At 39.5% G+C, this 12,089-nt stretch overlaps 6 non-coding genes and 7 pseudogenes across 6 annotated transcripts; all 13 read right to left on the bottom strand.

Moving 5' to 3' along the window:
- Window positions 1-2,924: 2,924 nt before the first annotated feature.
- Window positions 2,925-3,115, bottom strand: LOC134544132 (U2 spliceosomal RNA). Its single transcript, XR_010077556.1, has one exon. It is a non-coding gene; the product is annotated as a U2 spliceosomal RNA (small nuclear RNA).
- A 410-nt stretch (window positions 3,116-3,525) lies between these two features.
- Window positions 3,526-3,690, bottom strand: LOC134544139 (U2 spliceosomal RNA; annotated as a pseudogene).
- A 656-nt stretch (window positions 3,691-4,346) lies between these two features.
- LOC134544155 (U2 spliceosomal RNA) lies at window positions 4,347-4,539 on the bottom strand. Its single transcript, XR_010077559.1, has one exon. It is a non-coding gene; the product is annotated as a U2 spliceosomal RNA (small nuclear RNA).
- A 410-nt stretch (window positions 4,540-4,949) lies between these two features.
- LOC134544138 (U2 spliceosomal RNA) lies at window positions 4,950-5,114 on the bottom strand (annotated as a pseudogene).
- A 656-nt stretch (window positions 5,115-5,770) lies between these two features.
- On the bottom strand, window positions 5,771-5,963 carry LOC134544146 (U2 spliceosomal RNA). The gene has a single exon (XR_010077558.1). It is a non-coding gene; the product is annotated as a U2 spliceosomal RNA (small nuclear RNA).
- Window positions 5,964-6,373: 410 nt separating this feature from the next.
- Window positions 6,374-6,538, bottom strand: LOC134544137 (U2 spliceosomal RNA; annotated as a pseudogene).
- A 656-nt stretch (window positions 6,539-7,194) lies between these two features.
- LOC134544135 (U2 spliceosomal RNA) lies at window positions 7,195-7,387 on the bottom strand. The gene has a single exon (XR_010077557.1). It is a non-coding gene; the product is annotated as a U2 spliceosomal RNA (small nuclear RNA).
- A 410-nt stretch (window positions 7,388-7,797) lies between these two features.
- Window positions 7,798-7,962, bottom strand: LOC134544136 (U2 spliceosomal RNA; annotated as a pseudogene).
- Window positions 7,963-8,618: 656 nt separating this feature from the next.
- LOC134544124 (U2 spliceosomal RNA) lies at window positions 8,619-8,811 on the bottom strand. Its single transcript, XR_010077552.1, has one exon. It is a non-coding gene; the product is annotated as a U2 spliceosomal RNA (small nuclear RNA).
- A 410-nt stretch (window positions 8,812-9,221) lies between these two features.
- LOC134544134 (U2 spliceosomal RNA) lies at window positions 9,222-9,386 on the bottom strand (annotated as a pseudogene).
- Window positions 9,387-10,043: 657 nt separating this feature from the next.
- Window positions 10,044-10,236, bottom strand: LOC134544112 (U2 spliceosomal RNA). Its single transcript, XR_010077541.1, has one exon. It is a non-coding gene; the product is annotated as a U2 spliceosomal RNA (small nuclear RNA).
- A 410-nt stretch (window positions 10,237-10,646) lies between these two features.
- On the bottom strand, window positions 10,647-10,811 carry LOC134544133 (U2 spliceosomal RNA; annotated as a pseudogene).
- A 656-nt stretch (window positions 10,812-11,467) lies between these two features.
- On the bottom strand, window positions 11,468-11,646 carry LOC134544128 (U2 spliceosomal RNA; annotated as a pseudogene).
- Between the last annotated feature and the right edge of the window lie 443 nt (window positions 11,647-12,089).

Here is a 12,089-nt window from a genome sequence, read left to right as displayed (position 1 = left end):
CACAGAACCTGCAGCGGAACTCCACCGCAGTCACCTCTGGGTGGTGTCGCTTCATGTGCTTCCACATGTCCGACCATGCTGAATACCGCCCCCGGATCCTCAGCCCGAAGCCATGCGTCCCACAGAGGATGCACGTCAACTCGGCCGGTAGTGGCACCGGCACGCGCAGGCACCCCGGCTCACCCGGGTCACGCACCAAGGACACCATCTCCCGAACGGCAACCCTCTCATCCTCCTCCTCATCATCAGACGCGAGATCCGAGTCCGTACCATCCGCCTCCGGCAGCGCCGGCTCGATGCCCCGGCCCGGGTGCACCGTCTCAAAATGCAGCCTTGCTGCCCTCAGGGACCGGATCTCTTCGTGCGGCCTACAAATCTCACAGCGAAACCATAGCCCCGCAGAGTCATGCGCCCGGCGCACATGCGCCGCCAGATCAGCCAGTCGTCCGAAGACAGACCCGAACTGCTGAAGCCGCACACACGCAGGGCACTGGATCTCCTCTGGGGCCGGCAACGCCACGAAGCTGGGACGCACGGGCATCCTGAAAAACACTTACACTAACAAAAAGAGAACAACACAGCCGCACAGCAGCAAACAACTAGATCTGTAAAAGAACAATATATACAAACTCTTATAACAAGATAACACTAAGGGTATGTATAGAGTACCCTGAAAAATAAGGAAACAATAGACTCTGAAAATATAACAATTAACCACCTAACAATATATAGAACTCTACTAAAGTATAAACTCTGAAAGGTAAATAAAACTCTACTTAAAACTAATCAGGTACAGGCCACTAAAAAGAAAATATCACAAGTCACAATCGGTGGGGCTGCTACTTGGTAAACCAAGAAGCAACAGTCAAATCCGGGGGTGCAGCGGCAAGCCGAGTGCCGGGCTAAGAGTCAGGCACTCTTCTCCTGGGCAGCTGTAAACAGACAAGCGACGACCGCTTCTGGAGCAGTTCGCTGTCCTGAGAAGAACTACACAGGCGGCTCAAGACACTACAAGGTCACTGGTTGTGCCCTAGGTTTCTGGAACACTAGGGGGGTGTACAAATGTGTCAAGGGCTGGGCCTTACAACACAAGTACACTAGAGTGCTGGAAGGAGCAAAACACAACAACAGAACACTTACAAAAGTCGCAACACAAATACTAGCACAACACAGACAAGAGACAGTTACTCACTTACCGATCAGCACTACAAAGGAAACAAAATATACAAACAAATAAGACAGGTACAGGTGCTTGAAACTAATTAATTAAATAAATATGGTTGAGGTGATGCTATAAGAATGTAAATGGAATTAAGTTAAAAGATTCAACAGCAAGATTTGAGATGTATTGGTTAATTACTATGGATAAAAATGAAAAGGTAAATATATTAAATCTGCAAGAAAATTAAGGAATATTCAATTAATTAAATAAATATTATAATAATAATAGATAGATATATTCAATAAGTATTACTTTAATTACCAATTAATAGTTACTCTGAAAACAATATGGCGTATTTAATCAGCAAGGTAAATATAGAAATAAATAGTACTTTAATTTATTTTAGCTAATTCGAAAGAAAGCAATATGGCGGATTCAAGCACAAAAACAAGTCACTGAACAATTACAATAAACACAAGACAAACACAACACTCAACCCCTGGTGTGCATATCCATGGACACGAACAGGAAGTCACATGCGAAGCATCTGTGAAGAAGAAGGAAGTTGAAAAATGGCGACCGACCTCGCTAAATAACTCAACCACGAGGTCGCGAAAAACTGAATTTAAAGTTAAGCAGACAAAATACACTGAAACTATTAATGGGAAAAATTAAATCTCTGAATATGGAATTATTTACTGCCCCTAGTTATGAATTCAAATCAGAATTAAACACGATTACACTAGATATGCCTGGGCACAAGGCAATATAATTATCGCGAGCAAAGTGAATTTAAGCCAAAATAAATACAGAAATTACTTTAAATGTTGAACAATTGAATTATTAATATGGGAAAATTGAGAGACAGGCAAAAACTTAACAGAAACTATAGGATGCACACAGATTATTCACAAGGGACTGTCGGCCATTGAACACACACAGTCAGGAGACAGGACAAAAACAATTACACAGGCTCAAGAAAAACAAGATACACTTGGGAAGGGGTTCCAAAGGCCTTTAGGGGCGACGATCTTCGACTGTAGTTACGCGACTCGCCTTGAAGGTATTAGTTAAATTGAGGAAAAATTAAATGTGGTATTTGCCCGAGCTAAAAAATTCAAACACAAGGGCGAGACTGTGGGTAGAAGTTAAATGTTAAACAGCAAGATCAAGTACAGGTATTAATTAAATGTGGTTATTTAAATATAGGAACTGCAGTAAAAAGATTGACTCTAATTTAATATATATATGAAAAGCAACTAAATATTATTCGGAAAAATGTATTACTGAAAAAGAATTTAAATAAACAAAATTATTTTGGGTGAACAGTAAAAGCTACGAGTCACGAATGCAAGTTACAGTCGGGAACCTGAAATGGGGCTTACATAACAAAACACTGAGTTGCAGGAATTACTAGGTGATAGTTTGGCACTTGGAAAATTAAAGGCGAGATAGGTAGTTACTTTACTTTAACAGGTACAAAAAGCTATGCAGATATTAACAAATTAAATGTAACAGTTAAACTTTAAATGTTTGCAATAAAAGATGGCCGCGATTAACGAATTTAATTCAAATAAACAAACAACAAATGGCCAGACAAATAGAAATTCAAATAATTAATGCAAGATGGCCGAAAGCTTGCAGAAAGAAAACAAGTAAATAAACAAGATGGCCACAAGAACTTACTTAAAAACAAAACACAAGTGCCAGACTACCACCTACCTTATCTCCATGTAGTTCCCCATGTCCTCCCTAGGCGCAGCAGCAGTCGATCCATCCTCGGAACTGCTGGAAGTATGGTCGTTTCGTGCCGGAGTGAATACAGCACGAACACCTCTGCGACGATCTTTTCTTGAGCACAGTTATTTAACTAATCACTTCTCGGGGCTAGATCATTAAGCTGATAAGAACAGATACTACACTTTGATCTTAGCCAAAAGGCCGAGAAGCGATAACAATCCTAATGAACCAGGAGCTATATGGGCTCCCTATTACTAAATCAAATGCTATAACAAGGTCTACTGACTTCCATAAACGACTGTACACTTTCGACGAGCCGTCATACTCTACACCACACATGCACAAGCATGGTCTGTACATTGATAATATCTTCAATACAGTGACACGAGGTATTACAATCCAAATGAATCACTATTCACCAGCAATAAACAAAAAACTTGGTATATCCATAACAACGCTCTTACAATTACCGTACTTTCCACTTGCTGCAGCACAAGCTGGTCCCTTAGATTAACTGCAGTTTCAATAAGGCAAGAATGATTCTCATGGGAGAGTTGACTTTATACATTACATTTTAATTGTCAATATAATTTTATCTAAACAGATATTTAACGTTGCCTAAGCAATGTGCCCCCATGCTGGCATGCACTAGGCAGTGGCCAGCAGGGTCAATCGCACTCCCCGGACCAGGTCCGGGGGCAATCCGTCACAAAAAATGCTGCCAAGACAAAGTGTAGAAGAATCGCAGATACTACACTTCGATCTTAGCCAAAAGGCCGAGAAGCGATACTACACTCTGATCTTAGCCGAAAGGCCGAGAAACATCCCTTAAAATACACATCAAAATTAATATTGCACATTGTAAAACTCCATTAACCAAACACATGTAGTTCAACAGATAAAAAAAAGTCAATACAATTCATACAAATATTAACATGAGTAATGAATAACAATAATAGTAATAAAAGGTTTCACAACAAGCCTTAACCACACACTTACATAAACTCACGCATCGACATGACAAAATACATTTTCAATACATCATCATTATTATCATTTAACACTGCCTAATTGTTAATTATATTGAATTTTTTCTCACACAGCTAAATTTATTAAACATTCACAACAAGCACTACATTGTATGATAAAATAAAATAATTAATTCCTATTATTCTGCACACAAAATTGCTAAGTTCCTACATGTTCTCGCATTCCAAGTTCGTCCCTTGGGCATCCTTGTAGTTCCTGTTCGGCCGCCCCTGGCAGCACCTACTGGATCAGCTTTCTCTTCCTCTTCATTTGTTGAATGTACACACGACTTTTCTGTATTGTCTCTGCACTTGGGCACATTACATTACAACAATCAATTTTTCACTATCATCCATTCTTACAAGTTGGTAACAATGTTTATTACATTTAAAACAAACTTAAAGTTTATTACATTTTGTGGTGGGCCGATCCCGGTGGTACTGCAATACCGGGCCAACCCGCGGCGGAGGTGGGGCAAGCCCCTAGCACTCCGCCCTGTTCCAAAAATCAGTTTAATATTCTGGTCCTGCGATGCAGGACGTATCAGATATTAAGCTGATAAGAACAGATACTACACTTTGATCTTAGCCAAAAGGCCGAGAAGCGATAACAATCCTAATGAACCAGGAGCTATATGGGCTCCCTATTACTAAATCAAATGCTATAACAAGGTCTACTGACTTCCATAAACGACTGTACACTTTCGACGAGCCGTCATACTCTACACCACACATGCACAAGCATGGTCTGTACATTGATAATATCTTCAATACAGTGACACGAGGTATTACAATCCAAATGAATCACTATTCACCAGCAATAAACAAAAAACTTGGTATATCCATAACAACGCTCTTACAATTACCGTACTTTCCACTTGCTGCAGCACAAGCTGGTCCCTTAGATTAACTGCAGTTTCAATAAGGCAAGAATGATTCTCATGGGAGAGTTGACTTTATACATTACATTTTAATTGTCAATATAATTTTATCTAAACAGATATTTAACGTTGCCTAAGCAATGTGCCCCCATGCTGGCATGCACTAGGCAGTGGCCAGCAGGGTCAATCGCACTCCCCGGACCAGGTCCGGGGGCAATCCGTCACAAAAAATGCTGCCAAGACAAAGTGTAGAAGAATCGCAGATACTACACTTCGATCTTAGCCAAAAGGCCGAGAAGCGATACTACACTCTGATCTTAGCCGAAAGGCCGAGAAACATCCCTTAAAATACACATCAAAATTAATATTGCACATTGTAAAACTCCATTAACCAAACACATGTAGTTCAACAGATAAAAAAAAGTCAATACAATTCATACAAATATTAACATGAGTAATGAATAACAATAATAGTAATAAAAGGTTTCACAACAAGCCTTAACCACACACTTACATAAACTCACGCATCGACATGACAAAATACATTTTCAATACATCATCATTATTATCATTTAACACTGCCTAATTGTTAATTATATTGAATTTTTTCTCACACAGCTAAATTTATTAAACATTCACAACAAGCACTACATTGTATGATAAAATAAAATAATTAATTCCTATTATTCTGCACACAAAATTGCTAAGTTCCTACATGTTCTCGCATTCCAAGTTCGTCCCTTGGGCATCCTTGTAGTTCCTGTTCGGCCGCCCCTGGCAGCACCTACTGGATCAGCTTTCTCTTCCTCTTCATTTGTTGAATGTACACACGACTTTTCTGTATTGTCTCTGCACTTGGGCACATTACATTACAACAATCAATTTTTCACTATCATCCATTCTTACAAGTTGGTAACAATGTTTATTACATTTAAAACAAACTTAAAGTTTATTACATTTTGTGGTGGGCCGATCCCGGTGGTACTGCAATACCGGGCCAACCCGCGGCGGAGGTGGGGCAAGCCCCTAGCACTCCGCCCTGTTCCAAAAATCAGTTTAATATTCTGGTCCTGCGATGCAGGACGTATCAGATATTAAGCTGATAAGAACAGATACTACACTTTGATCTTAGCCAAAAGGCCGAGAAGCGATAACAATCCTAATGAACCAGGAGCTATATGGGCTCCCTATTACTAAATCAAATGCTATAACAAGGTCTACTGACTTCCATAAACGACTGTACACTTTCGACGAGCCGTCATACTCTACACCACACATGCACAAGCATGGTCTGTACATTGATAATATCTTCAATACAGTGACACGAGGTATTACAATCCAAATGAATCACTATTCACCAGCAATAAACAAAAAACTTGGTATATCCATAACAACGCTCTTACAATTACCGTACTTTCCACTTGCTGCAGCACAAGCTGGTCCCTTAGATTAACTGCAGTTTCAATAAGGCAAGAATGATTCTCATGGGAGAGTTGACTTTATACATTACATTTTAATTGTCAATATAATTTTATCTAAACAGATATTTAACGTTGCCTAAGCAATGTGCCCCCATGCTGGCATGCACTAGGCAGTGGCCAGCAGGGTCAATCGCACTCCCCGGACCAGGTCCGGGGGCAATCCGTCACAAAAAATGCTGCCAAGACAAAGTGTAGAAGAATCGCAGATACTACACTTCGATCTTAGCCAAAAGGCCGAGAAGCGATACTACACTCTGATCTTAGCCGAAAGGCCGAGAAACATCCCTTAAAATACACATCAAAATTAATATTGCACATTGTAAAACTCCATTAACCAAACACATGTAGTTCAACAGATAAAAAAAAGTCAATACAATTCATACAAATATTAACATGAGTAATGAATAACAATAATAGTAATAAAAGGTTTCACAACAAGCCTTAACCACACACTTACATAAACTCACGCATCGACATGACAAAATACATTTTCAATACATCATCATTATTATCATTTAACACTGCCTAATTGTTAATTATATTGAATTTTTTCTCACACAGCTAAATTTATTAAACATTCACAACAAGCACTACATTGTATGATAAAATAAAATAATTAATTCCTATTATTCTGCACACAAAATTGCTAAGTTCCTACATGTTCTCGCATTCCAAGTTCGTCCCTTGGGCATCCTTGTAGTTCCTGTTCGGCCGCCCCTGGCAGCACCTACTGGATCAGCTTTCTCTTCCTCTTCATTTGTTGAATGTACACACGACTTTTCTGTATTGTCTCTGCACTTGGGCACATTACATTACAACAATCAATTTTTCACTATCATCCATTCTTACAAGTTGGTAACAATGTTTATTACATTTAAAACAAACTTAAAGTTTATTACATTTTGTGGTGGGCCGATCCCGGTGGTACTGCAATACCGGGCCAACCCGCGGCGGAGGTGGGGCAAGCCCCTAGCACTCCGCCCTGTTCCAAAAATCAGTTTAATATTCTGGTCCTGCGATGCAGGACGTATCAGATATTAAGCTGATAAGAACAGATACTACACTTTGATCTTAGCCAAAAGGCCGAGAAGCGATAACAATCCTAATGAACCAGGAGCTATATGGGCTCCCTATTACTAAATCAAATGCTATAACAAGGTCTACTGACTTCCATAAACGACTGTACACTTTCGACGAGCCGTCATACTCTACACCACACATGCACAAGCATGGTCTGTACATTGATAATATCTTCAATACAGTGACACGAGGTATTACAATCCAAATGAATCACTATTCACCAGCAATAAACAAAAAACTTGGTATATCCATAACAACGCTCTTACAATTACCGTACTTTCCACTTGCTGCAGCACAAGCTGGTCCCTTAGATTAACTGCAGTTTCAATAAGGCAAGAATGATTCTCATGGGAGAGTTGACTTTATACATTACATTTTAATTGTCAATATAATTTTATCTAAACAGATATTTAACGTTGCCTAAGCAATGTGCCCCCATGCTGGCATGCACTAGGCAGTGGCCAGCAGGGTCAATCGCACTCCCCGGACCAGGTCCGGGGGCAATCCGTCACAAAAAATGCTGCCAAGACAAAGTGTAGAAGAATCGCAGATACTACACTTCGATCTTAGCCAAAAGGCCGAGAAGCGATACTACACTCTGATCTTAGCCGAAAGGCCGAGAAACATCCCTTAAAATACACATCAAAATTAATATTGCACATTGTAAAACTCCATTAACCAAACACATGTAGTTCAACAGATAAAAAAAAGTCAATACAATTCATACAAATATTAACATGAGTAATGAATAACAATAATAGTAATAAAAGGTTTCACAACAAGCCTTAACCACACACTTACATAAACTCACGCATCGACATGACAAAATACATTTTCAATACATCATCATTATTATCATTTAACACTGCCTAATTGTTAATTATATTGAATTTTTTCTCACACAGCTAAATTTATTAAACATTCACAACAAGCACTACATTGTATGATAAAATAAAATAATTAATTCCTATTATTCTGCACACAAAATTGCTAAGTTCCTACATGTTCTCGCATTCCAAGTTCGTCCCTTGGGCATCCTTGTAGTTCCTGTTCGGCCGCCCCTGGCAGCACCTACTGGATCAGCTTTCTCTTCCTCTTCATTTGTTGAATGTACACACGACTTTTCTGTATTGTCTCTGCACTTGGGCACATTACATTACAACAATCAATTTTTCACTATCATCCATTCTTACAAGTTGGTAACAATGTTTATTACATTTAAAACAAACTTAAAGTTTATTACATTTTGTGGTGGGCCGATCCCGGTGGTACTGCAATACCGGGCCAACCCGCGGCGGAGGTGGGGCAAGCCCCTAGCACTCCGCCCTGTTCCAAAAATCAGTTTAATATTCTGGTCCTGCGATGCAGGACGTATCAGATATTAAGCTGATAAGAACAGATACTACACTTTGATCTTAGCCAAAAGGCCGAGAAGCGATAACAATCCTAATGAACCAGGAGCTATATGGGCTCCCTATTACTAAATCAAATGCTATAACAAGGTCTACTGACTTCCATAAACGACTGTACACTTTCGACGAGCCGTCATACTCTACACCACACATGCACAAGCATGGTCTGTACATTGATAATATCTTCAATACAGTGACACGAGGTATTACAATCCAAATGAATCACTATTCACCAGCAATAAACAAAAAACTTGGTATATCCATAACAACGCTCTTACAATTACCGTACTTTCCACTTGCTGCAGCACAAGCTGGTCCCTTAGATTAACTGCAGTTTCAATAAGGCAAGAATGATTCTCATGGGAGAGTTGACTTTATACATTACATTTTAATTGTCAATATAATTTTATCTAAACAGATATTTAACGTTGCCTAAGCAATGTGCCCCCATGCTGGCATGCACTAGGCAGTGGCCAGCAGGGTCAATCGCACTCCCCGGACCAGGTCCGGGGGCAATCCGTCACAAAAAATGCTGCCAAGACAAAGTGTAGAAGAATCGCAGATACTACACTTCGATCTTAGCCAAAAGGCCGAGAAGCGATACTACACTCTGATCTTAGCCGAAAGGCCGAGAAACATCCCTTAAAATACACATCAAAATTAATATTGCACATTGTAAAACTCCATTAACCAAACACATGTAGTTCAACAGATAAAAAAAAGTCAATACAATTCATACAAATATTAACATGAGTAATGAATAACAATAATAGTAATAAAAGGTTTCACAACAAGCCTTAACCACACACTTACATAAACTCACGCATCGACATGACAAAATACATTTTCAATACATCATCATTATTATCATTTAACACTGCCTAATTGTTAATTATATTGAATTTTTTCTCACACAGCTAAATTTATTAAACATTCACAACAAGCACTACATTGTATGATAAAATAAAATAATTAATTCCTATTATTCTGCACACAAAATTGCTAAGTTCCTACATGTTCTCGCATTCCAAGTTCGTCCCTTGGGCATCCTTGTAGTTCCTGTTCGGACCGCCCCTGGCAGCACCTACTGGATCAGCTTTCTCTTCCTCTTCATTTGTTGAATGTACACACGACTTTTCTGTATTGTCTCTGCACTTGGGCACATTACATTACAACAATCAATTTTTCACTATCATCCATTCTTACAAGTTGGTAACAATGTTTATTACATTTAAAACAAACTTAAAGTTTATTACATTTTGTGGTGGGCCGATCCCGGTGGTACTGCAATACCGGGCCAACCCGCGGCGGAGGTGGGGCAAGCCCCTAGCACTCCGCCCTGTTCCAAAAATCAGTTTAATATTCTGGTCCTGCGATGCAGGACGTATCAGATATTAAGCTGATAAGAACAGATACTACACTTTGATCTTAGCCAAAAGGCCGAGAAGCGATAACAATCCTAATGAACCAGGAGCTATATGGGCTCCCTATTACTAAATCAAATGCTATAACAAGGTCTACTGACTTCCATAAACGACTGTACACTTTCGACGAGCCGTCATACTCTACACCACACATGCACAAGCATGGTCTGTACATTGATAATATCTTCAATACAGTGACACGAGGTATTACAATCCAAATGAATCACTATTCACCAGCAATAAACAAAAAACTTGGTATATCCATAACAACGCTCTTACAATTACCGTACTTTCCACTTGCTGCAGCACAAGCTGGTCCCTTAGATTAACTGCAGTTTCAATAAGGCAAGAATGATTCTCATGGGAGAGTTGACTTTATACATTACATTTTAATTGTCAATATAATTTTATCTAAACAGATATTTAACGTTGCCTAAGCAATGTGCCCCCATGCTGGCATGCACTAGGCAGTGGCCAGCAGGGTCAATCGCACTCCCCGGACCAGGTCCGGGGGCAATCCGTCACAAAAAATGCTGCCAAGACAAAGTGTAGAAGAATCGCAGATACTACACTTCGATCTTAGCCAAAAGGCCGAGAAGCGATACTACACTCTGATCTTAGCCGAAAGGCCGAGAAACATCCCTTAAAATACACATCAAAATTAATATTGCACATTGTAAAACTCCATTAACCAAACACATGTAGTTCAACAGATAAAAAAAAGTCAATACAATTCATACAAATATTAACATGAGTAATGAATAACAATAATAGTAATAAAAGGTTTCACAACAAGCCTTAACCACACACTTACATAAACTCACGCATCGACATGACAAAATACATTTTCAATACATCATCATTATTATCATTTAACACTGCCTAATTGTTAATTATATTGAATTTTTTCTCACACAGCTAAATTTATTAAACATTCACAACAAGCACTACATTGTATGATAAAATAAAATAATTAATTCCTATTATTCTGCACACAAAATTGCTAAGTTCCTACATGTTCTCGCATTCCAAGTTCGTCCCTTGGGCATCCTTGTAGTTCCTGTTCGGCCGCCCCTGGCAGCACCTACTGGATCAGCTTTCTCTTCCTCTTCATTTGTTGAATGTACACACGACTTTTCTGTATTGTCTCTGCACTTGGGCACATTACATTACAACAATCAATTTTTCACTATCATCCATTCTTACAAGTTGGTAACAATGTTTATTACATTTAAAACAAACTTAAAGTTTATTACATTTTGTGGTGGGCCGATCCCGGTGGTACTGCAATACCGGGCCAACCCGCGGCGGAGGTGGGGCAAGCCCCTAGCACTCCGCCCTGTTCCAAAAATCAGTTTAATATTCTGGTCCTGCGATGCAGGACGTATCAGATATTAAGCTGATAAGAACAGATTTGAAAGCTATTTATTAGCAATATCTCAAAACCCTTTACAATATTAAAAACACATATTAGGAAATGGAAAAAAGGGGCACCTAGCGCCCGGAAAACCAAAGATTATGGGAGAATTAAAGTGAAACTAATCCCACCGTGCCCCTGGGGCCGGTTCCCTCCCTCAAAGGCGGGAGGTAAGAAGTTACGTTAAAAGGGGAACTAGTCCCCGCAAGTCACTAACTAGACTAAAAGAAAGAAGTTACGTTAAAACAGAACTAGTCTGTTGCAAGAAAAGAAAACAAAAACCCTCTTAAGATATAAAATATTCACGAACAAGGAGCCTAGCTCCCCGCGGTCCTTAAATAATTAAACACACATATGCACTTTTACCACAACTAAATTTACTCCGGGGAGTAGCCCCTCCTGAAGTTACTTAAGATATTTTAGTTTAATGGGCAGGCTGCCTGCCCCAAAGAAACCCAGCTATG

Source organism: Bacillus rossius, unplaced genomic scaffold, assembly GCF_032445375.1.
Source record: "Bacillus rossius redtenbacheri isolate Brsri unplaced genomic scaffold, Brsri_v3 Brsri_v3_scf306, whole genome shotgun sequence".
Classification (NCBI taxonomy): Eukaryota; Metazoa; Arthropoda; class Insecta; order Phasmatodea; family Bacillidae; genus Bacillus; species Bacillus rossius.
The sequence above is the reverse complement of the archived record's forward strand: the minus strand, read 5'-3'. Positions and strand labels throughout refer to the sequence as shown.